At 43.0% G+C, this 25,903-nt stretch overlaps 1 long non-coding RNA gene across 1 annotated transcript; it reads left to right on the forward strand.

Moving 5' to 3' along the window:
• The first annotated feature begins 23,440 nt into the window (after positions 1 to 23,440).
• LOC118100143 lies at positions 23,441 to 25,492 on the forward strand. Its single transcript, XR_004694405.2, has 3 exons — positions 23,441 to 23,569; positions 24,525 to 24,783; positions 25,060 to 25,492. It is a non-coding gene; the product is annotated as an uncharacterized LOC118100143 (long non-coding RNA).
• Positions 25,493 to 25,903: the final 411 nt, after the last annotated feature.

Below are 25,903 nucleotides of genomic sequence, written 5' to 3' on the forward strand. Positions count from 1 at the left end.
AGAGAGGAGGAAGGTGAGGGGAAGGAGGAGGAGGAATAAGAGACAGACAAAGTGAGTGAAGGGGCCGAGGAGTGGTGCCATGATTGTGGGTTGAGAGTTCAGTGCTCACTTCAGCATCGCAGCAGCGAGGAGCCGGCGCCCTGCAGTTTGCATTTCCTGTGGTGAGAGTTTGCCATTTGCACTCAAATGTTATATTGGTTTTCCTCCACTACCAGTGGGAGCAGTCAAGTGAGCGTGTTGCTTGATAAACCCTCCCGACTACAGGCAGCCTGACAGTGGGTGCAGTGAAAGGTCAGGGGGCCGGGGCAGAGTGGAGGAACGTAGCAAGGAACTGACTCAGTGTTTGTTTTATCAGACTCTCGACACGAGGATGCTGGAAGGTAACGAGGTACTTTTACTCTGGTGAGGTGCTTGAGATGCGTTTACTTGAGTATAATTCCTCTACTATACATTTTTAGAGGGAAATATTGTACTGTCTACAACAGGAGATTTATTTGACAGCCTCAGTTGCTTGTCACCTTTAAAATACATCTTTTAAAACGGTGGATAAAATTAAAATATGACACGTTGTTAACGATTAAACCAGTTGTTTCCTTTGGCTTCTGACATCTCACAAAACTGCAGTGTGTAGTCCGTGACACATTTCAGACGTCTGAGAGATGTTAACAGCTCCAGTGATTTTTTTTTTCTTTCTTTCTTGTAAACCTGTCACATAGTTTAATTTTAAAAAATGTTCAAATGATGGAACATCTCACCAACAATCAAAGACGGGAGGAAAAGATTTTTTGAATTTTTTTGGGGTGTTTGTCTTCTTTCCTCTTCCATTAATCATCTCACAACTCCTCAGATTTATCTTCCGGGAAATAAAAAGTGTAGTTTAAAGTCGCTCCACCTGCTACAACAGGGACGTTCTGTTCCAACACTGATGTTTGTGTTTTAATCATCTGTTATATATAAAAATAAATCAGTCAGAGAAACCACACCTGTTCTTTTACTTTTCAGACTTTAACTACACCGAGTATTTTTTTAAAGTTTGGTAAATTCTTTGAATACTTGTGGTGCGTCTCTGGCCTTGAAGGACCCACTATCTGTCTCTAGGTGTAATTCCAAAGAATGACTCTTTGTATTTATTGTGTATTCGTGAGGACGCACAAAGACTGATGCAGGCTAATTCCCGTGTCTTCTTCCCCTGTTTGCTCCACCTCGGGTCATTACGTTGCAACACTCCATTGAAGCTGCAAATTACAAATTTTTTGGCAACAGAAAAACGCTCTTCTTGAAGAGTTATTTCTCCCGAGGCAGAGATTGGCACTTGCGCGACTCGGCTGTCGGCATAAGGGAACGCCAGATTCTCCCGTCTGCGGGTTGTGTTATATATCACAGCCTTATTATGCATGGTATTGCTTTGTAGGTGCTGATACCATCCCCGTCCATATGAGGAGAGAAATCTTCAATCTGGAATCTTCGATCAGACCAGAGACGGCAATAATGAGCAATTTGCCCGCCCGAAGTCGCTGAGACGACTTAGATATGAATAATACTTTTTTTTCTCCTTACTATAATTTCTAATTAGACGCCATGGGAATAAAAGCTGTTAATGAAAGCCCATAAACTGTAAGATTTGAGTCGTACTCATTTATTTTAATAGAGTAGTAACACGACAATAAGCAACAGCTGAATAATGAGAGAGAGAGAGAGAGAGATAGCCGTTGCGGCTTCATCCACCTTTCTGCTGCGGCACGGAATTTATTGCTGGGGTGAAGAAAAAAAAATACCACTACATGGAATTGTGCAATTAAACAATAAAATGTTCCCTCCTGACATTTTTCAGTTGTTTATTCACGCAGTATTTGTTCACGGCTGCGGAAATTTCCAAATACAAGGTGTGGAAGCTGCAAAAACTCAGTCCAGGTTAGAGACATTTGGTTTTTTATTACCTTAAACTGTCCATTAAACCTATTCTTTTTATTTTTTATTCCGATAGGGGGGAAATTCTCATGTTTAGAATCAGAGACTGAAGAGACATAATGAAAGTTGTAGCTTTGCGAGTGAGTCGATGATGAAATGTCCTCCAGTTTACAACATTCATGATAAAAAAGACAAAGCCTCACACAAATGGAGATGTTTATCAGTCATTACACAAAAGAAAAAAGTGTGGCGGAGACGAGCGAAGCAGTAATGACTGTTCTAATGATGGAGGTATTGCCAATAATAGTATCATACGTGCGTAGGCATATTGTATAACTTAGAACTATATAATAATCCACGATCAGCTGCCACCACGATCACAATCTGCAGTCATGGTCACAATCAGTTTAATTTAAGGTTACAGTTAATATGACCATTGACTCAGGGACCTCGACACTCTTCCTTCTTCATGTCTTTCCTGCGTCTCGCATTGCCTCCGAAATTTTAACCAGTGAACGCTGACCGCCACAAGCACAACAGATGGATACGAACACGAGAATAAACCACCGCGGTCTGTTCTCGCCCGAAAGTAAAAGCACATGAAAATGCTGCCAAACAATATATTGATTTTTGTGTTATCCCTCCACAGGAACAGAACAACAACAACTGGAGCCTGTAGCCTGACGTGAACTGGGCCTTACACTCGTCAAATCAATATCCGGAAAAGAAACCGCAAACATGGCTGAGGAATAATCTTGACAACTGTTTTTGGAGCGTAGGAGCGTGATGTGTGTGTGTGTGTGTGTGTGTGTGTGTGTGTGTGTGTGTGTGCACGTGTCTATGTTGATCTGCCGGTGTAATCGTGCTTGTTGCCCGTCCCTCTCCTCCTCCACTTGTCTGTCTCAGCCTCCCTCTTTATTTATCTACCCTGGTCTCATCCAGTCGAGCGACAGATCCGTCTGTGGTAAGGGCAGCTTGCCAAAGCAGCCCTCTGTGACAGAGCAATGCATTAGGACATTAAGACACCCGCTCCTGCGCGAAAAATCAATCACGCACCCCCGGATGCATTAGAGGCAGAGAAGGGCACCTCTCGCAGCTTTCTGAATGCCACGCCGCCTGGCTCTGCCGCTCTGTTCCCGTCTTACCGCCTGGAACAGCGTGCACACCTGGCTGAGCTTGTTTGCCGCGCTATTTTCTATTCATGCCTCCCACCCGGCAGCAGTGAGCTGGCTCTCAAACCCATCATTAGCTTTCTGTGTGAGATGTGAGGGTGAGCCTGTACATTCAGTGTAATCTTAATACCTGTGCTCATTTATTTGACCGTCAGCAGATTAATGGGTGGCACGTACAGTAATTGTTTCGCTGCCTTTTTCATCCATTTCTCCGCCTCTTTCATCTCGTTGTTTCATCTTTCCTCCAGAGGAAGGGACGGAGGAGGGAACTGTTCCCTGTGGATTCAAATTACTTGAAACTTGCCAAACGCCTAAAATTGAATAAGATCCTCTCAAGTTCGCAGATGAATCAGTCGACTCGAGTACGAAACGGACGAGGTCATGAGATATAACCACCGAGTGAGCAGCCAGAGTCACCGGATCAAATGAACTGATCGTAATCGTCTCTGAACAACTTCTTTCATTTCCACGCAAACGGGACGTTGCAGGTACTTGTTCTTTAAATCTCAAAAAACTCAAGGGAGGCTAATGCCCTTGATTCTTTACTTGTGACTTGTACCAACTTCTTATCTTTTGTTCAGATATTTTTTTCTTCTATAATTTTAAAAAACTTCTTATCTTTAGGTTCAACTTACTAAAAATAAAAAATAAATAAAAGTTGTAACAAGTTAAAATCCATATTTTTACTCTTTGTAAGTTGCATTTTACAAAGTGCTTTTCTGGCCTTAACGACCACATCATCATAAATTATTTACAGAGCATTCAGACTGGAGGAGCCGGAGCTTAAACCAATGACCTTCTGGATATTCGACGACCCGCTTTACCTCCTGAGCCTCAGTCGCCCACTATGTTAGTGTCTGTGAGAATTGATTAGAACAGGATTCAGTACATTAGATGGACTCAATATTCACATCAAATTGTTCCCATACAAAGTTTCTGAAAAGGTCAACAAGACCTCAACAAATTACAAACCAGGACTTTCACCCTCAGGACGTCACACAACAGGAAAGATGGCAACATGTGTGGAAACGCTACGGTGACAGAGACGTCTCATCGAATCAGACTAACGGCAAACAGGAATGCCAAAGTGACAACACAACCACAAAAGCTACACAACGTAAACACAAATACAATGGAAGTTTGTTTGGTGCTATTTGGGCCATATTCACCATTTACCACTATAGGTTCACATCCAGATGACACCTTGCAGAAAACACCACACGTTTGCCAAACAAGGCTCACGTTTGTTTTGGGATATTTGGGCAACATTTGCTAATTTACAAGACGGAAACTTTAGGCTGACGTCCATTTTGTGGGGGACTCAAAAAGGCCAAAACGTCTGTGTGCTATCTGGGGAGAGACAATGGACGTTGATAATTAAAGGAGCAGTTACACGTTTGTGTGGTTAAGCCGGCCGCCGCTTAAAATTTGCTGCTGGTCTATTAGAGGTGTTACAGTGAAGGTGCCTGGAGCATCCAAAAAAAGCATTGAATAAAAATGTTTTTTGTTCTTTCTTCTGGAAAAGTCCAAAAATCATATTTCGCTGATCAATTTGAAGTTTTTGTTTTACCAGTAAACTCGGCTGAAGTTGCTCTGAAACGTTTCACTGTGGCTCCGACACTCGAGAGGCACCAACACATTATCAGCTGAATCTGCGAGATTGAATATTTCACATTTCAGAGCGACAGAAGCGTGTGTGACACTGACATTAGATCGAGTTTTCTAATTTAAATGGAGATTAGTTGTGGCCCCGGTCAGCGCTGTTGCCATGCCGTTACCGTGGCGATGGCGTTTGAAGAAACTCACAGAGACATGCAAATGTTTCAAAAGATGTTTTCATTCATAATTTAGTGTAAAACAAATTGATTGAAGTTGAGTTTTGTTTCAAGCATTTGTAACCTTTTAATCAACTTCACAGCGTGTCCCTGTATTATTAATATTATTATGATCATTTTGAACTTCAAAACCATTCACATTACATTTTCAGCATTTCACTTCTCGACGGACATGAATGTGTCGGACGAGATGAAACGGAGGACGACAGAGAATCAGGATTTAATGGGAAAAAAGAAAAAAACACAGTCGTGCCAAAACTGTGAGAGAACAAGCGGAAACAAATAAGTAGATGAAAAAGAAATTGGAAAAGGATTGAAAGTCTGCGCTGAAGGGAGTTCAGTGAGCGGACGGGTTGCTGCCCGCTGAATCAACCTGGCTTCATTCAGTCCGTCTCGCTCCGACAACACGTCTCCACACGGGACTCGGAGCAGCAGCAGCAGCGAAGTGGCTCGTTAAGACGAAATGCTGTCTTCTTTTAGAGGCACTTGATTTAGAGAACAATAAATCGTCAACATTTTAAAGTACAACAGCAGGCTGCCTTAATGAGTGAGTCCACCGCACAATGTGCAGAAACTATCTGTAGAGACAGTTCAGTTCTACATTTAGTTTGGGGATATACACAAATGTTCGTTAGGTAGAGAGCTGAACGACGAACAAGAACAAGCAGAAACTATGATGTTCTTCACGTGGTATAGATCTTTTTGTGCTAATTGTTCGAGAACTAATATTTAAAGGGGACATATGATAATCTTTCTGTTCCTCTTTCTTTCCTCTACTGTGTTATATCGTGTTTTTTTGTGAATGTTAACGTTCTACAAAGTTAAAAAGTGCTAAGAAAAGATAAAATAGTCTGTATTTGTATAGAACTTTTCTATTCTTGACAATAGTGACTCTTAGTGCATCTATGTGGAGAATTTCATACATCGGTGCAAACGTCCGAGGCAAATTTCAGTATCATGCCCAAGGACACTTGACAGGCATCGAACCACAGACCTTACGGTTAACGAACCACCCACTTTACCACCTGAGCCACAGCCGCCATTCATTGGGAGAGAAGGGACATTACAGAGACGGGAGCTAACTTCAGACGGAGGCTGAACAGAGGAGCTGCAGCATTGGACAGAATGAGGGAAGTTTCCGAACCATTTAAAGTATCAACACATCAGAACTATGAAGATGAAGATGAGCAGAATATGTTTCCTTTTTAAAACCTCCAAAATCAATATAGAGAGATATTAAAAAAAAGAAAATGCAGTTATCAAATTGCTGAATATAAAAACTGATCCACATAAAGAAATAAATCATCTAAATTGGAAGTAGTTCCAGTTTAGTTTCTAATAAAGAATAGTTTCCTCTTGTTTTTTTCTGCTTGGGAGAACAGGAGCAGCACTTTGTTGCATGAGAAATCCAGAAGAAAGGAAATAACACTGGGACATTATCTGTGGAGGGCGGCCCCATTAAAAAAATGAATATTGCTTTTCTCCCCCCTCCACCTCACTCCCGGCGCCAGATAACGTCTAAACAAATAAATAAATAAAAGCTGTAAATAACCTTTGCCTGTTGCTCCAGTCATTTCTCTATTACTTTGGCCAGCGGAGTGAGACCGACTTCTTATTTCTTGCTCTGAGAAGCAGCTCTCAATTTTGTTGATAAAAGAAAAGAGGGAGGAATTGGGGGATTGGACGGGAACGGAGGAACGGGCAGTGGTACGAGGTGACAATACATTTTGTGAATGAATTTCCTGAATGCTCCTTTGCATATGGTCGTGTTAGAGCCCGGTGTTACCCGTCTCCCTTTACCTGTATCCGGTATTAAGTCTGCACACACACAGACACGCATGACGTCTGTCACACAGATGGCAAAAAAAAAAAAAAGAAATAGTGTCGATCCTAAATTACCAAATCAGCCTTTTATTACCTTAATGGTACAAGCAATTACTCTCGCTCTACCCATAGTCGTAAAAAACATAAAAGACGAAATAAAAAATTGCCCTTTTTAATAAAGATCCAACGGCTTTGCTTTGGTACATAATGAATCCAGAATGACATAAACGCTGCGTTCAGCGAACTGCCGGAGACATTTGGATAATTGAGGTAGAAGGCAGATGTGAGGAGGAGTCAGGATTTTGTGTTTTGTGAACGTGCTTCAGTCAATTCGCAGCCCTTTAGAAAATAATAATAAAAAATAATAATAAAACCCAGAATGAATTATAAAGCCGATTCTGCGTCGTCAACAGAGTGATGGCACGTGAAGAAGCCTTCGTCGGCCGGACCCGTCACGGAGCAGCACTGGGAGCCTGCAGCTGTCGGGAGTCTCGCAGCTCTCGCTCACTTCTGGTAAACACTGATGAAGTTAAAACAGGTGCAGCGGCACAGTTTGCATTAAACAGCCCCCCCCAAAAAAATGCTCTCACTGCAAATTATCTCCAGGCCCATCGCTGCGAGTGGTGCGATTAGTTTTTACATTTCAACTTGTTCCTGTGAGAGTTTTGTAAACTTGGAGAAACGACACTCGAGCCGATTCGAGCAAACACCTGCATTCGCGTGGATTTCTTTGCAAAGGCAGCTTTTTATTTTTTAATTGTGTGGCGTCTTGAAGATCCATCAAGAAGGTTATTTATTCGTTTGTCTGTTAGTCTGCAGCGTTACGCCAAAAAATATTATTTCACCTTTTTAACATTGCAAAACAGAGCATTTTCTGACATTTGCACTGATTTCCCAAAAGATAAATCATGTATCTTGATGAAAACAGTCAGGCAAAAGTAGGGAGCTGATATCGACGAGTTTGCAATACGGTGCGGCTTGATTTGAGATTATTGAAGGTTATGTTTTTTACGAGCGTTCCTTTGTTAGTTTGGAGAATCGTACAAAAACTACTCAAATGAGAGTAATTATGTGCAGCGGTGGCGCGCTCCCTCGCTGTTGGAGCGGATTTGGGTAAAAGAACAATAACACAATCCTCTCCTTTTGATTCTAAATGGTGCGACAGAGCGTTAGCCTTGGTGGAGGTTTGAAAAGAAGCCATTCAATTTGGTGCAGAAGTTTTATTTTCCCCCTTTCTTCAATGACAAACCACAATGGTTATTAAAACATTTTCCTTTTTTCATTATCGACCTTAAGACTTTTCAGCCTTGATGGAGGTTTGAACTCTACATTCTGTTTAGTATGTGTTTTTTACGATAATAGTCTCTGCAACGACAACCTGAAAATGATGTGAGGACACATGGACAATATTTGGCATTCAGGTCCTTTGCCCGTGGAGAATCCTCCGAACCGCCGGCGACAACAATGACATTCGGTAAGAGACGGGACCAGCTGAGCATGACTCCAATCTAATTCTGTGCCAGTTTCTGTGAAAGTCACAAAGCAACAGAACGATTCCGTCCGGTGGTCAAAGAGGAAAATATCAGAGCACAGTCGAACCATTCAGGAGAATCAACAACATTTCTTCAGGTGCTGGAAATGAACTTGGGAAAATAAAGTCGTAATGTGGTGTTGTGCCTCTGGAGATACAAGAGGTAAAAGTACATGATACTGCAGCGGCAGCTATAAGTGATTTTAATTATTCTCTGCAGAAGCCTGCACAGCATCCAACATGCACTTACACCTCAGTTCACCGGGGGGGGAATACAAGTACACAAACATGTACAAACACAACCCCCGTCAGCCTGTTACCAGCTTTACCATCTCTCTCTAAGAAGTGTGACTGAAACTGGAATAATGAAAACTGCAGCGGTGACTGTTATTGTGGAAGATTGCAATAAAGTGTCTTAATATCTATATGTGCAGTTAAAACGTGGACTCCACTGTATCTGGATGTAATAATGTGTAATGTAATTTTATTTTCATATACAATCACAACGTCAGTATGGATTAGACTATAGACCAGACTAAACACACACAAAGTGCAATATTGGCAAAATAAAGATGAACCAAAGAAATATTTAAAAGCCTCTGCAGCCTCATATGCAAACTGCCTTTTAGCTAAATATGTTCTATAGTCTTTATATATATACAAACTGAGTGGGTCACAGACCTAGCATTCCACCAGTGGTCAGTAAATACCATAAACTGCAGATATACATAGAGACAGACGTCAGGACAGCTCCCCAAAAAGTGAAGCCAAAGTGTTTTGATCACCCTCTGGTGGCCGGGCTGCAGTATAGCTCATAAACACCCTGTGAGGGACATGTAGAGGACAATGTCACTCATGTATATATTCCAGTGCCAAGTTTTCCCATAAGTTTGGTTTTAATTAGATATTTGATGCTCCAGACAAACTGGCTCGTTTAGGCTTCGTGGTTTAAACTGATATTTAAGTGTCTTTTCTGTGTTTTATCAGATGGGGGGGACTAAGTAACTCATGTGATTATTTTTAGCACTTATATATATTACCTGTGGCCTTATATTGGTGTAATGGTGCCTTTTGTGGTTGTTCTTCATCTTAAATTTTAATAATTCATCATTATTATTACGATAGATTATCATTAAGATGTTTTGGTGGCCCCTCCGGCACTGATGCCCCCCACACAGCATGTGATGGCCACGGTGTTACTACAGTATAATCTTTCTGTATTCAATTCGTTTCAGTTCAGGAAGGTAATATATTAAATATATTAAATAAAAATGTATTAAGTCGGACCTTTGATGTGAAGACATTGTCCTTCCAACATTAAACCAGCACCTGCTACCAGCTCATAATAGGAGATTAGAGGCAAAACTACCATTAAAATGTCTTTTTTCCAAAAAGCCTTCACACCTCCACTCACTGTAAATGAGGTGGCTCCTTTCACAGGACTTAAAGGTCAGGGAGGAAATCTTCGAATATGGTCGAGAGACACACAGAAAGAGAGAGAGAGAAAGGGGGGGGGAGAGAGAGAGAGAGAGAAAGGTCTCGTCTTCCCTTTCTACAATAGATCTTGTCACTGAGCGAAGGAGGAAGAACAGGAACTTGAGATTCGTTCCAGTTCTGTGTAACATACTTTAACACAGTGCTGCTGCATGTATCCTCTGTGTTTGCATCCACAGTTGCAATCGTCCAGCAAATTAAACCACAAATCATTCTCATCTGCAGTCGGACGTAATTCATCTGAGGGGAAATGAAAGTTGGAAAACAAGCTCCAACCAAACACAGTGAGGTTGTGTTGGTTTGATCTGAAGAAGATATGTTAGATCTGAGCAGCTGGAGGTGAAGAGGCAGAAGAAAGCTACAGATTTGTCCTGAAGACCCCGGGGACTTCGAGGACATATCCACATCCTTCCTCCCGAGAGGCGTTCTCCATCCATCACATCCCCGATAATCAAATTCCTGGAGGCTCTGGCGTTGGCCTGTTTCCGACCTCAGAGGATCCTCTTGAGTCGATGACGTGATTCAGTCACCTGGCGAAGTTCCTCTGTTTTCCCTCATTAGTCCGTTTCTTTCGTCCGTTTCACTCTCCGGTCACAGTTCATTGTTTTGCTCTAGTGTAGCTGTGAAGGCTCATCCGTCCGATCCCTGCTGGCTGTTGCCATAGCATCCAGGGTCATGTCAGAGCCTCTTGTGGAGGAGGGAAGAGCCTCAACAAACAGAGAGTCTCTCAGGGTCAATAAGTTACACAAGTCTCTCTCCATGAGTAGAACAGACGTACAACACGAACAGGGTTCAACGTTTAGGATCCTGATAGAATTTCATAAATATCTGATGTGGTTACTTGAAGTATAACCTTGTATTTTTTTATAATGTTTAATACCATCAACGAGGGAAAACTCCTTTCTCCTCTTTGTGATTCAATAAATTCTGTTAAAGACTTTCCACGTCCAACATTTCTGTCACTGTGACTGTGATGTCGTACATCGTTTTTTTACCCTCAGACTATTTCTACAGATGGATTGGATCCTTTAAACCCTCCATTAAATTCCCTTATTCAACCCTTTGTATTGTTCAGGTCAAATTGACCCAGAACAATGCAGCGGGTTTATAAAAGCAACACAGAAATAGAAATGCACACAAAAGAATCCTCAGCATTCATTCGCTTTATCTCAATTCCAAACATTGTTGATAATGATCGAACATATGATTCATGTTTGTAATTATCTTCTGTGGCTTGACCCGGATATACGGAGGACATTAGTGTGTGTGTGTGTGTGTGGGGCTCTGAAGCATTTTTCTTTGTTATTGAAAAACACAGTTATTTGAAACGGGGCAAACACAAACACACAAACTCCAAAACGTACATATTTTTCGGGGCTAAATGTCACGACAATCCTTTTGTGTTTTTTTTGTATGTTAAACATCAAAGCCCATGAACGTAGCATCAGTTGCGCAGCCTCCTCCATTAGCCGTGTGAGGGCTTCTTAACGAAGGCTGCTCGGAGAATGTCCCCGCTCATATTAAGGCTGTTCCGGGGCTCTGGATCACTTTGTGAGGCGATACTTCACCGAGCAGCTCGCGTGAAGCTTTTGCTTTTGTCTGGCAATTATTTGCCTATTAATTTTTAACCTCGTCCCAACAGCTTGATAAATAAAAATGCATTTAGTGAGACAAATTGTTTTCATATCTGAATGGTTGTTAATGAATCATTCGAAGCACGTGTATAGATTATACATGCTTCACCCCTGATTTCCATTAAAAAGGCCAAGCGGAATTTTTTTTAAACAATTGCTCAGGGATCCAAAGGTAATATGCAAATCAATATGTGGGACTGGATTGTTTGAGCCCTTGAGGGGAAAACCACAGCGGAGGTAAACAAATCAGTCTTGGAGTAAAAAGTTGAACCCCCCCCAAAAAAGTTGGTTTACTGTATGCAAGCATCATGTCGGCACAAGGAAACATGAAATACTAGATTTTCAAATTTCGATATAAATTTTCATCATGAAGGTCATATTCTAAACCTCCCAGTACCCCCCCCCCCCCATCAGTCTTTCAGACACTGACATGACTCAGGTGAAGCTAAACGCAGCGAAATGACTGCTACGTGCCTGTTATACTAACACACGGCGAGATGCACTTTCACAGTGGGGACGTTATTCGGCCTTGGAAACCACACATCATTGTAAGTGTGACAGTCTCGGAGGCTTCAGGCACAGCAGTCATTTGCCATCAATTACCAAACCACTTCCATTGTTGGTGATGAGGAGCTCTTCCATATCCGTCCAAAGCCTCTTATGCGTTGACACTAATCAGGTGGTAGCTCCACGGTGATGGACATTTGTCATTAGCTGTCGTGGTGGAATAAAAAATGGTTCCGGGCTGTATTCCGTCGCGCCCGTGACAGCCCTGTGATGCGCTCGATGATGAAGGGTCTCGGTGCGGTGTCACCGTGTCCCTTTCAATGACCCAAAAGGTAACACGTACTCACCACCTTTCGCTGCACAGGACACATTATGTACTGTGACGAGGTTGAACTCGTCTCCTCGGGCTGTGTGAACCCTCCATAGATCACTGAGATCCATGGATCGATTTTACTTTAAGTTAAATTTCAAAACTGAAATATCTAATAGATAGTTTGTCCGTCCTGGGGGAAGTGTCCACCATCCGTCCCGGGAGAGGTATCTGGTGTCCCCATTTGACTGTCTGTTCTGGGAGAGGTATCCCCACTTGACTGTCTCTTCTGGGAGAGGTATCTCCCACTTGACTGTCCGTCCTGGGAGAGGTGTCCCCCACTTGACTGTCTGTTCTGGGAGAGGTATCCCCCACTTGACTGTCCGTCTTGGGAGGTGTCCCCCACTTGACGGTCCGTCCTGGGAGAGGTGTCCCCCACTTGAACGCGCGTCCTGGGAGAGGTAACTCCAAATTGACTGTCCGTCCTGGGAGAAGCATCTTCCAGTTGACCGTGATTTGTGAGTATGGGCTTTACCAATAAAATTTGATTGATAACAGTTTGTTTCTGTAGCAAGTCGATAGGAAATACGTCTGAAAACAGATCGAAACGTGTGTTCAACTTCCTGTGCAGCTGCTAGAAGACAAATGGCCATGAACAGGATGTTCTTAAGGTCCTATTCCAAAACAAATCTTTTCCTATTAGTACAAGATTTTTCTTATAATAAGCACCAACGGGTTCTTACAGCTGTATGACCTTTATCATTGCTGTTCCAAATTTTACTAAAATTGAATAATTTATAATGTTTTTTCCCACTGCAAATTCAGTCTTTTGGGCTTTTATAATCAGAAAAAAAGGAAATGAAAACTCCTGGTGCTGCAGCAGAGGCACGATTCTAATCTTTCCTCCCTGGACCTTTTTTTTTTTTAGCTTTGGCAGAGACACTTCCCTAATGGTGTCCCTGAGCTTCCAAAAAATGCATGTCTTTGTGTCTCTGATGACATATGTCTACACAAGCAAGTCTGTGATGAGCCTCTCTAGCCTCCGGCCAACCAAGAACACAACATGGTGTGGCTCTATTTGAGAGGATGCGATGGCAGAGAGTGCCTCAAAGGAAATTTAGTTTTGCTCTGAAATGATGAACAGCAAAGTGCAGGACACACAACTCGCTGCTCCCAACAGGCTGCGGAGGGAATACATCAGCTTGGCACGGCAGCATCTTGCGCATCACTCATGCGCTGCAGTCAATCAGAGGCCCTCTCTCGGGATACTGTACCTGGAGGTGGCTGCTTTGTCAATCCCCAGTTTAACGCCACATATGGGCAGGGGGGGGGGTTGAAGAGCACTCGTGTTTTCCACTATAGGTCGACATCCCCCCCCTCAACAGGCGGCATTGAGCCCAAATCGAGCCGACTACGTGACACGGCGTGTGAGCAAAACTAACAAGCGGTGTGTAGCCTTGAGGGAGGACGGGTGAGACACACGACAGAAAGAGTTTAGCTAAATGCTGGGATGTGGTCCGATGCACTCCGTGTGATGATCAAGCTTCATTTCAAATGGCGGCCCCCTGCCCACCTCTCCCTTGATTTATGAGGGCAGAGCAGATGCTGTGGATACGGAGCATGAGGGAGGGAATTGCACTCTTATCAGCAGGCAGCACGGCGACAGCCTTCATTTCCTCACCTTTGCATCAGGCATGTCTGGCTGTGTCCGTGGGCGTGTGCACTGTGTGCATGAGCGTCCGTGTGCTTGAGAGTCTGCACAAGCACACGGGAGGAGAGAGGAGGAGAGAGAGAGTCAGAGCGTCTGCCAGCTGTGGATGAGCGAGAGCCACTTCAGGCACTTTAATCTGAAAAGACAGTGATGAAAACAATGGTTTGAATAAAAAGATGCCAAGATTTTACTTATTATAATATTTAGCATTGTAACCGGACTCTTATTGTTGTAAATTAGCTCTTGTTACCTTGAATTCCCTGGTTTTTCACATATTGTAAAGATGTCAGAGTTTCAAACCTGCCTGTTTCATCACTATCATTCATTATCATTAGAGCCCAGTGTGCAGCGATGAGCTCGGTAAGATGTTAGCGATTGTGAATTTATTAACATTTTCAGCCAAGACAGGTGTGACCCCGACAACCTGATCATTTTTCAATTGCCGAGCATCGGAAGGCCCTTCCAATCATGCAAATGTGCCATGTGTTTCACCGTACTCCATCACAGACATGGGAGGTGAGAATGATTAATTAATACATCGGAGCTATCAATTTGTAATTTGTAGTTTCTTCACAATTTAGAGAAAACACCGAGAAAATCTCTGGGAGTAAGATCAAGTTTTTGTGTTCGTACAAACACACAGATTTATATCGTGATGTTACAGTTTTCTAACAATGCACAGGCAGCTGCAGAGAAAAAGAAATAACATGTAACAAAATAAATTATTTTGAGGACACCGTGCTTTTTCCGGGTTGTCTCTTCAGTTCATGATGACATGAATGCGTTTGACTGACATGCTGCCGAAGCGTTTCCTCCACCTGTCACCCAGTTGTAAATCACTCAGAGTTATTGTGGTTGAGGGCTCACACCTCTTATTGCCACTTCCTGCCCCGGGCTACACCTCGCTTTTATATTATGTATTTTTTATCACCGGGCATAAATTAGTTCCTCCTTAAGTAGGAAGACAGGCATCGGCCCTGCAAAGCTAAGACGAGTGTCCCCCTCGCCACTTTCTTCAGATTTAGAACTCCTTGTCGAGCAAGGGCATCCGAAACGGCGACTTGTATATTAATGATCCCTGCTGGAGGCAGAACAGCCCCGACACTGCAGGACGTGAAAATAAACTCACTGGCACCCTATGAAGACAGGAAACAGGTATTTTGTGCTTGTTTCCAGTTACATGGGTGGGGGGGGGGGGGGAGCGTGCATCTTTTTTTCCAAGTGGATAATTTATGATGTGGCTTAATTTACATGCGGTGCATTTTGGATGGCAAGGGGCTATAAATACCTCAGCGGCCCCTGCAAATTAAGCAGTAAAACAACCAGCAGTGTCAATATTGTAAGAGAGCGGTCTGCAGCCAGCTGTTTAGCCGGCGTGCTGAGCAAACAGAGACGGATCGCATCGCTCCTGAGTTGATCCTGTTTCCAAGTGTGGAGGTACGGTCGGGGGCCGGCTGTTTGGAAAAGGTCAGGGTCTAAATTGGGAGCGGGGGGGGACGACAAATCTTTCAAGGTTTAAGTATCCGATCGCAAAAGTCACGTTAGCGACGTATACGGAGAAAGGTGCAAAGGGTGGGTGGGGGGGGGTGTTTCTCTCGTTGTTCCTGGCGTTGCATCATACGTGCGGCTCGTCATTAATCTTATTCTTTCCAGTAATGGTTTTTCTCTTGTCCTCCGCACCACACTATGGGAAACTAATGACCCTCTCCACTGCCATGGAGGAGAAACCGTGTCCTGTTGTTCAAGACATTCTACATATCTTCTGTTTTCCTCCCAGGTGCGTTGGATCTCTCTCTCTCTCTCCGTCTCCTCTTGTTTACGTCTCTCCCTCGGTAATTGCCTCACTGTCAGTATGAATATGCATGTTTACCTTAATATGTCCTTTTACCTTATGTACCAATCTTGCGGAGGTAATTAACATATCGGGATGACTCACTTGCTTCCAACAAAACAATCTTTTTACAGGAAATGCATGTGACGTGTTCTCGTGCGGACAAAGGCCTGCGGGAAAGAGCAATGCGGAGGGGTGAGGGTGCTTATTCATTTATCTTCTATTTATGTTCCTCCATTTAATTGAATTTTCTGCTATAATCCCGGCCGGCAGATATAAATCATGCCCCTCAATCAGTCAAGATAGCCAAAAGACATCTCCTGCTACAGATGTACGAGAAGGGCGGGCAGGGGGCACGAGGAGGCCAAGATTTATGTGCACGAGGAAAAACATGACCCTGGGTCTTTGCTGGCTGTCAGCAGAGCATCTTTTCCATTACCTTGAGGATACATAAGCACTATATTTCAGTCGGGGGGGTCCTTGAGCAAAATTTAGGACAGACACAAAAATCACAATGCCCTCTCCGGGAGGATTTTCATAAAATGCAGCTTGTTCTCAGCACCGCGGCAGAATGTAATTGTTTTTTAGTTTTTTTTTTATATGGTGTTTATGTCGCATAAGGTGCCGGTGGGTGAACAATTGTACCGTATGTTTAACAAGAAGCCGAAGAGGAGAACAGCGTCGACTCTCGTAAGTGCGTTTTGACATTTCTCACTTACAGGTCAATAAAGATATTGTGTAACGTGTTCGTGTTGATAATTCAGCACAGAACACAAGTACATGTAAGGGGTTGGACATTCATTTTTAGTAGCGACGGTAGTTTTTTGAAGAGAGAAACTAATCCAAAGGGGTTTTATTAGTAATGACCCTTGAAACGGATACTTCTCCTACGATGGGAAAATCATCTTTTATCCCGTAACTACACAGTACACATCGTATTACCTGAATAAAGTCCACACAGACAAGGTGGAGTATAAGTGCTGGAAGCCTGTACTGTTGTAAATGCTTTTTATTCCTCTAATGCAAAATGAGGCAAGGACAGGATCCATAGAATAACAGGGTTTTTTGCGACCACATGTCAAGGACTTAACCCTGATTAACACTAAACAGCTCTTTACAAAGATAGAGAAACAAATAAGCTCACGTAAATAAAATAAAAAAACCTCACATGCAAATTCAATACAGTCGCTGACAGCCTCTATACCCCCTCGTCCATACGCATCATCAGTGTGTGCCCAGGCGTCCAATCTGCTCGCAGTGTTCTTCAATAAAGTTCCCCCTGACACACATGATGGAGAGCCACTCTGCTGCGGAGCGCCATACTCAGAAAACGACTTGAGGATAAAATATTGCCGTCTTGGCAGTTGACTTGCCAATCCAAATTAAAAAAAGTTAGAGTGGCCAGGTTTATGCTGCAGCCTTCACGCCGGCTGTATTTCATGCTTTTTTACACCTGCTGCACAGCCGCATGCTCACACACCTACACATCCATCCTTTCCAATAAGGGCTGCAGAGCTCAATAAACTAATATGTTGATTTGCTATACGGGTTTTTTATCTCCAGATATTGTTGCTGCATCCTTTAAATCTGAGGAAAAATCCAACAGGAATAATAAACCTGTAAATAGAAGTTATATATATACGTTTGAATACAATATTCTGCAATAAAGGAATATGGTTGTTTGCTTCTCTATATTATATATATGTGATGTCGTTGTTAGGTGGCATAACACAAAAAACAACTCTACGGATTCCTACGAAACTTGGAGGAAGAACCAATAACATTTTGTGCAGATCTGGGACAACATATTCACCATTTGCCAATTTATGGATTCATGGATGTTGATGGGGAACCAAACAGGGACATTTAGGGGCCTGATCAGACCGTTGGGCCTTTTCACAAGTTTTCCAAGTTTTGAATTGTTGCTTGATTTTATTGGAGTCGCTTCAACCTGGAGGAGCTGGGGAGTCTTTGTGCTCCGTGGCTGACGACACAATTTTTTTTGCACAATGCAATGCGAACATGATCGTCCCTGCTCCTGATTCGCGAGGGCAGCTTAAGAAGCTGTTTTACCTTTTTGTCTTCCCCCCCGTTTTGTCTCCCCACCTCAAAGTCTCTCGGAGCTAATGCTCTCTGAAAGGCCATTGTGTTTCCTTTTCACCTCAATACAACATTGTTCTCAGTTGCCAGGTTGCATTGAAAAGGTTGGTGTAGAACCAGGTACAATAACATCTGTACCTTTCACGACCACTTTCAGGGATAATGAGACAAGAAACCTGGTTGAACAACATGACATTGTGCTGCATATTACAGGAAGTGACTCTCGTAACTTCTTATACAGAAAACTTGATCATTTAGCCATTGCTGTCTTGGCTCTATAATCTTTGGGCTTCGCTTCAGGGGAAAACAGCATGAAGAGAGAGCGGGGTGGGGGGGGGGTGGAGGGGGTGAGGGGGTGGAGGGGACGGGGGAGAAGTGGTTGCTATCAACGTAATTGCAACCTCTAGAATGTCCCCTTTATGTGGATTGACACATGGCGAGGTTTAGGAGTTTTTCATTATGTTATTGCTCATGTCTGTTTGACTTCAGCCGGCCATTTCATTTCATTTCATATTAGCACAATGAAGTAAACTCAGCGGCAACAAAAGAAAATGCGGGTTTGGATTCGACGCGGCACAAAGGAGCCGATCATCCAGCGGCGGTTCTGGTCAGCGACAAACGCGACCACATGAATCACGGGCTGAACATTCTCTCCCCCCGTGTCCAACACACTCAAAGTGCCACTGATGAGGTTTAATTGTGCTTGATTGTGTGAACTGGGCCTGTTGGGTGCTATAGGAGGAGACGGGGGGGGGGGGGAGCTGCGACTTTTCTCTGATGCTTTATATCCAATTATCCTCTTGCTGAGCGGAGAACCGAATGGCAAACGTGGACTAAATGGTGCGTTTCACGTGTGGTCAAACTCTTCTAACCTCAGGCTGCGAATACCAGCTGAGCTTGTGCTTCCTAGTCAGGTTGTTACATCCTTATATGAGCTGATGGACAAAGACGACCATGTAGCCTGGCCAAAACCAAAGGCAGTAGAAAAAGATGGACGACGCATCCCCACGTCCTGCCACTATCCAGAAATGAAGCCAAAATACTGCCATCTTGTGGTGACTACGTTGTATGGAGCCACAGACATTCCTGGATCCGCCCCCTGATCCGGATTCATGCCAAAATTTAATAAATTCTTCTTTAACCCATTCTGCATCCTTCCACAAAGTAATATGGAAATCCATTCCATAATTTTTGCATAATCTTGTTCACAAACAAACAATGGACAGAGGTTAACTCCTTGGTGGAGGTAATTAAAACCAAACGTACCAGGGATATAAACAAAAATGTTGATGTTTGTGTTTTTCCCATGTCCCATATGTTAACATAGAGGAGGCAGGATTCATGACCTGCACTGTGTGTGATCGAGAAGCTTCAGCTTTACTTTTAGCGGAGCAGCCACGTCGTCCATCTTTATACATCAAAGCTTTTACAAAATGCTTTAGACTGACTCTTTACGTGAGGCTGTTTTTCATTCTATTCACTCTGTTGAAGTAGTTTTGCAATAATGTAATTAATTTATTTCAAGTGCACACTCGTGAAATACAGAATCACAAACATAACAAACAGCGACGCAGCTAATCTCTCTCTCTCTCTCTCTCTCTCTCTCTCTCTCTCTCTCTCTCTCTGGATCCACTTTTACTTCACCATTATCTGAGGTGTCACCTGTAGCGTGGCGACACCTGTAGGTCACGGTTACCTGTCACGGCCAATCAAATGTCTCGGCTGTATTTCACATCTGTGTTGCAGCCGAATTAATAGAGTTGCAGCGGCATAATAGTCGAGTTTACGAGCCCCCCCCCCCCACGCCTCGGGGATGATCAAGGTCACATCTGCATGTTTTGACAACGATTCCACATTCACACAACCTACAGCACACGTATAGATTAATGTGTCCGTGTAAACAATGATGTATAAACATAATTAAAGTGGGAATAGTAGGGAATGCAGCTTGTGTCTGTGGGCGTGTGGTGTGATGTGCAATAGAATACACGCAGAGAGGAATGTCGGCGGAGAGAGAGAGAGAGAGAAGTGCTTCATGGAGGGATATAATGAACACAAGCCAAAGAGGCTACACACCCCTCAAGGCCAAATTCCCAACATGAAAAGTAAGGAGCGGTGAAATTTTCCCTCGGTTTAATTTCTTGATGGTTTTTCAGTTCATTAAAACAAAGGGAGCAGCAGTGGTATGGAACAAAATACATTTTCCACACAGACGAGGCAATAACCTGAGAAAAATAACTGTTTTCAATTGAGCCGAGTTTCCCGAAGTAGCGTTTGTTTTGGCTGCCGGATCGAGTCGAGCACGGAGACGGTCGCCTGCCACGGCAAAACACACTTAATTGTTTTGTGTTGTTTGTGAACAAGCACTGAGATGTGGAGGAGTCGGGGAGATACTTTTCTCTCTCCACTTACCGCAAATAGTCATTAAAAGAAAGAGGAATCACATTTACAATCATCAGTACGGCTGCGGTGGCCCTTTTTAAACCTGCCTGTTTGTTTGGCCTTCAGCTTTCTTTTCTGAAACTGTAACAGTGACCTGCAGACCTGGAGAATCACCATGAGGAGTCCCAGCCGCCGCCGCTGCTCCAGAGCGCTTAGTCGTCGTATTAATTCAATTGTTTATTCAAAATTGAATGCAGCATGTTGCCAAATCGCACCAAAACCGACACTGCACTTCTTTGGGCCCTTAACAAAACACGTGCCAGGTATGGAGTCGATAAGATGAACGCTTCTCCAGATACACGATTCACAAACAGACAGACAGAGACATCTGGAATCATCAGGTTGAATTGAAGCAGATTCCAGGATCTTTCAACCAGAGCCCTTTTACTCAGGGGACGTTACTACTGGTCCATAACGACTACTGCTGACACCAAAAATCAACAGTGCACATATTCTACATATTCATATAATAACGTATTAAACGTGAGGTGGTCGACTGAGCCTTACACTTTGCCTTCACACGGCATTTCTACATTATACATCATCATTTCCAACATGTGTTCAGTGCAAGTGGTTAGAATTTTTAAATGGGAGATTTATTGTTGATTGGTTCCAAAAAAATATAGTTTTTAAGAATAAATAACACAAAATGAGTTGATTTTTGCAAAAGAAACAAGCTGCAGTTCAACCATTTAAACCCTCTAAAAGGTCTCTGGTGGAAAATCAACAGCCCCTTTGTGCCTTTGACGCACTTTTATTCTCTCTGTATCCCTGCAAGCATTTTTTCCAAATGACTGTGTTTACTGTAAAATGTCCTCCAGCTACAATTTCAGCTCAGGACGGATGGGGGCATAAAATCTTAAGTATTCTGCTCCTCAGAATATCTGGATGAAAACTGATTAAAAAGCCAACGACGCACAAAAGAAGAATCAATTAACCCGACACAGTATATGTGGCAAAGCTCTGCTCAAACAAACTGCAATTAATTTCCACCTTAGTATTAATTCATTGTTATGTTTTGAGTTGATAAAACTGTGGATGAGACACGTTCAGGTTCTACATGGCTTTGGTCAAATCTCACACGAAGCATGTTGTCAGACAGTAAAGTCCGACTGGCTTCCTGAACAGAAATAAAGTACGTGATTATAGGTGAGTGAGATCCGAGCACAAGTCGTCTCAAACTTTCAGGACGCGTTTGTGGCAGCTGTGAACAGATGTGCCCTTGTGATCTCTCGGGGACGGAAGTTAACGCCAGGTCTGAAAAAGTGTCGGGAACAGAGCCACAATCATCTCACATGACTCGACCACCGCGTGTGTGTGTCCTCCAGGACGGCAGCGCAGCAGCAGTCACACTTTCTACAAAGTTGAGATTGAAATCTGAAAACCAGATTCAAGGCAGGTACAAGGACTGACGGGGGAAGCATATCCCTCCTTCATCTCGTTCTTTAACACCACAGCTCAAAATACTCTTCCCACGGACGGTTTGTAGATGAGATGCGACTCTACACGCCTTGAAAATTGTGTTTGAGCGATTCCAAAATACTGCGTGTGCCTGTGTACAGTAAGAGCTGAGAGCTGAGTGAGAGCGTCTTGGCTGCACGAGCTCGTGAGCTGATAAGATCGTGTTCCTGCCACATACTCCAACATGTTTCCTGCTTGGCTAATAAAGCAACTGAACAGACAAAAGGAGGAAGCAAAAACGCATATGACTGTAAATTCTTACATTTATATATTTCTTTATTTGCCTATTTGTTGTCTTTGCTTTATCTATTTTTCTAATAATGTTTTCTCATGTTCTCAAAGTGTTTTGTTGTGTTGTCGTCCGCATTGATGCAAACACAAGAGAGAATCATGAACTTGAACTCGAATGCAACATCTCTGTGTCCTTGGATCGAAGAAACACTATTCGTATATCAGATTTTGACAAAATCACGCACCATGACAAAAACCTCCTGGACACACACACACACACACACAGACACACACACACACACACACACACACACACACACACACAACACCTCTTCCCGGTCACCAATTCAAATGTAGTTTGGACAAAACTAATGGAGCACGTGCGTTTCTCTCCGCTACATTTTCCACATGATGAATGGTTCGGTAACTAATTCCGTTTGTTAATGGAAAGCAATTCTTTGAATATATTCAAATTGTTTGCGCTTTAATCGCCTCCCTAATTTGTTTTTCTCGATTCGTCGCTGTTTGTGATGTAATGCAACGTTCTGTCTAATCAATTAATTATTCCGTGTAATTATTTATTAACACTTGATTGCGTATCCACAGCGGCGTCCTGTGCACATATTCTGTCACACAGCTGAGAGGAAACGTTATTATTATTGGCTTCTAAAAGACAATATTACTGTTTGGTGCACATGCATTCATTAGTGGAATAATGCAAATTAAATGCTGACTCCACAGACTTTAACTCTGACTGCATCTAATATCTCTGTATGAATCTATCTCTCTATCGCGGATCTATCTATCTGTCTGTCACATACCCATCTGTCACATATCCATCAATCAATCAAATATCTATCCATCCATCTATGTCATGCCCACCTATCGATCACATGTCTATCAATCTCATATCCATCACATATCTATCTACCTGTCTATCATCTATCCATCTCTCGCTCTCGATGCATCTTTCTCTATCTATCTATTTCTCTGTATCTACCTCTCCCTCTCTAATCTCTTTTCTTCTTCTCCCTCTCTCTATCTATCCATCTATCTATCACACAAATGTACATCTCTCCATCCCATAAATGTGACGTATATCCACATTAGTACTTGTAGTTTACAGTAGTTCAGTATTTAACCGTTTCACACTCGTGTTTCTAAGCTCTACTGACGTAAACAAACCTTTAACAACATCTGTAAATATAAGTAATGTATATTAAGCTGCTCTGTGGATCCAGTATTACAGTAAACAAACTGTCAGTCAAGTTGGGAGCAGCTGGAGTTCACACTTCTTCTTCTTTCCACTCGGATTTAAAAAGCTTATTCGCACCTTTGAGCCTCGGCCCTTACTTAAGAGAGTTTGTTTGTTGGAGATGAAATCCGAGTCATCAGGGCGGTCCACTCGGTGAAACCTGTAAAACCTGCAGACACACCCGCTCCGCTAATGTGAGCCGCAAGCCGACACCCCCCGCCTCACAACAGTGTGTGAGTGTGTGTTCAGCGCTGTGCTCCGAGGAACTCTACGAGGAGAAGAGATCCAAACCGACAGAGAGGCGACTCCGAAAAAAGCAAAGGGTGAGACCATTAGTGGCTTTCTCTCTACTCTTAATGACCTTCTCTAACTTCCTCTCCAAGTCGCTTTCATGGCGGAGGAGGGCGATGGGATTTCATTACCCCTGATTGAAAACCAATGGAGTTTTGAAGGCAGGATGAGATGGAAAGGTGCACTCAAAATGACGGTATACCCTCCAGATGCCAGCAATCTAATTTACTGTCAGTGGTAATAAATGGGGGAGCCACCGGATGGCACAGATAAGATGTTATTTCACCATCAGGGTTATCACTTAATATCTGATAATGTCTGTGGGGAGCAATTGTATCTGACAGTTAAAACAGGGGGGGCTGGGAGGGAGGGGGGGGTTAGCTCCTGGCAGGGAGGAGTGATCATCAGCGTGGAAGAATTGTTAATCTGTCAAATCAATGTGACTTCACTCAATAAAGTCTTCATAAAAAGGACGTAGGTTTAGGCCGCCCGTGTTAATGATTCACACTTTCAGGATTTCTCTTTAATGAAACCGAAGAGTCCTGTTGCTCAAGAGCACGGATTCACATAAAGATTTAACCGAGAAGAGACACAGATTCCAGGGGGAGCAGCAGCCGCCGCCGGAGGAGGAGGAGGAGACGAGGAGACGAGGAGAATTGACTTCACGTGTAGGTTGTGATAAATCGTCAGTTTGTGTGTTTGTTAAGATTATATATTAGAGAAGAGATGTTTGCATGTTAAGGAAGTGCTTGAGGCAGGAATGTTGCCTGGGCGGCTGCAGGCATTCCTAAAAACAAAGTCTGATGAGGGCAGTGACCAAACACACCCTCTCCAAAGTGCGAGGAACAACAGTTGAATCGTCACGAGGGATGACACAGCATAACGACATTGGACACTGGCTGTTTTTATTTTTTCATGGGTAAACAAAGGTTTGCTTTGTGAAGGGCTCTGTTCGTGTTCTGACGACGTTCCATTCTCTCCTCACAGATCCCAGTCCACCTGTTAGTCTCCACAAATAAATCCGGCATGGCACGAGGCGATAACGAAGAGTGGGACGAAAAGCACCCGGACACGAGGCAAACCCAGCCGCAGAGCTTCAAGGACACGGAGAGCGTGAAGTCCAAGAAGGGCTGCCCCAAGTGCTGCCTGAAGACGAGGGACTGCCTGATGAGCGGCGAGTGCGGCAGGGCCCTGCAGATCTCCAGCGTTATCGCCATGTGCGGGATGTGCATCCGTATGTTTGTGTGTAAGTTTTCAACCCACGAGCAACCGAACACGTGTTTGACCATAAATCATGAATCTGAATATGAGAAAACATTATAAAACCTTGACACGTGTATGTCACTGTAACTGGAATTCTATCACAGCAGAGATAATAATTCTCTAAACTCAACCGTCCTCACTGAAGAGATTCTAAAATATTAAGATGTGAAGTAGCTCTGAGATGTTTTTTTAAATTGTTGATCCATTAATTTTTCGATATTCTCATTCTTACTCTGTTCCTTGTTTTGTGTGTTTGCAGAGACTAACTAACCTTGGACATCAGGACCAGCTTGTACAGGCTTTGTTTATTTCCCAGCATCCTGCGGCGTGCGTCATGCCATATGGTTTTTCTTTCTTTCCATTTCATCAGCGACGGTTCTTTAGTTTGCTGTCCACAAGTTACAGTAGTTAACATATCAAAAAAAACAACTTTTCTGTTCCTGTGAAGAAATGGAGGAAACCAACAAGAAAGGGAATATTCAGATGCACATTAGCGCCAGTGGATTTATGTGGATTAAATCTGCTCGTCTTTGTAAAGAGCTTTATTTGGATTCTTTGAAACTGATTGATCACCTCTGATTAATCAAGTTGACCCAGTATTTGCTCGCTGCAGATGTTGTGATGTGTTTATAGTTGAGAGGTAATTTAAAATAATTGTAAATGTGATAGTAATAAAAGGTGAGTGACCCAGACTGCGTGTGGAGGAATATTTCTGAAGTTTAACCCCAGAGAACCTGTAAAACAAAGCTCTCCTGTGACAGTTCTGCAACAAGGACAAAGGTGCATTGAGTTCAATGTGACTAATAACACAGACCTGCGCTTAATTAAAATGTTTTGACGAGAATGATGCAACTACATGACATCCTCATCAACACATCCGTCTGAGGTCAGTCGGGAAAAAATGAAATTAATGACCGCACTCAAAATAACCAGACGACAGAAAAGTGTTTTTCGTGTCATGTCACAGGAAAATAAAATAAATAAGGGACGGCAGCGTTTTAGAATATCTCCATTTAAGGCGCTAGAAAACTCGTAAACATAGCAACAGGGATTCATTAAAAACTATAACTTAAAAGTGTGGATTTAGCCTAAATATTACTTTA

The sequence above is a fragment of the Hippoglossus stenolepis genome, chromosome 21, assembly GCF_022539355.2.
Source record: "Hippoglossus stenolepis isolate QCI-W04-F060 chromosome 21, HSTE1.2, whole genome shotgun sequence".
Classification (NCBI taxonomy): domain Eukaryota; kingdom Metazoa; phylum Chordata; class Actinopteri; order Pleuronectiformes; family Pleuronectidae; genus Hippoglossus; species Hippoglossus stenolepis.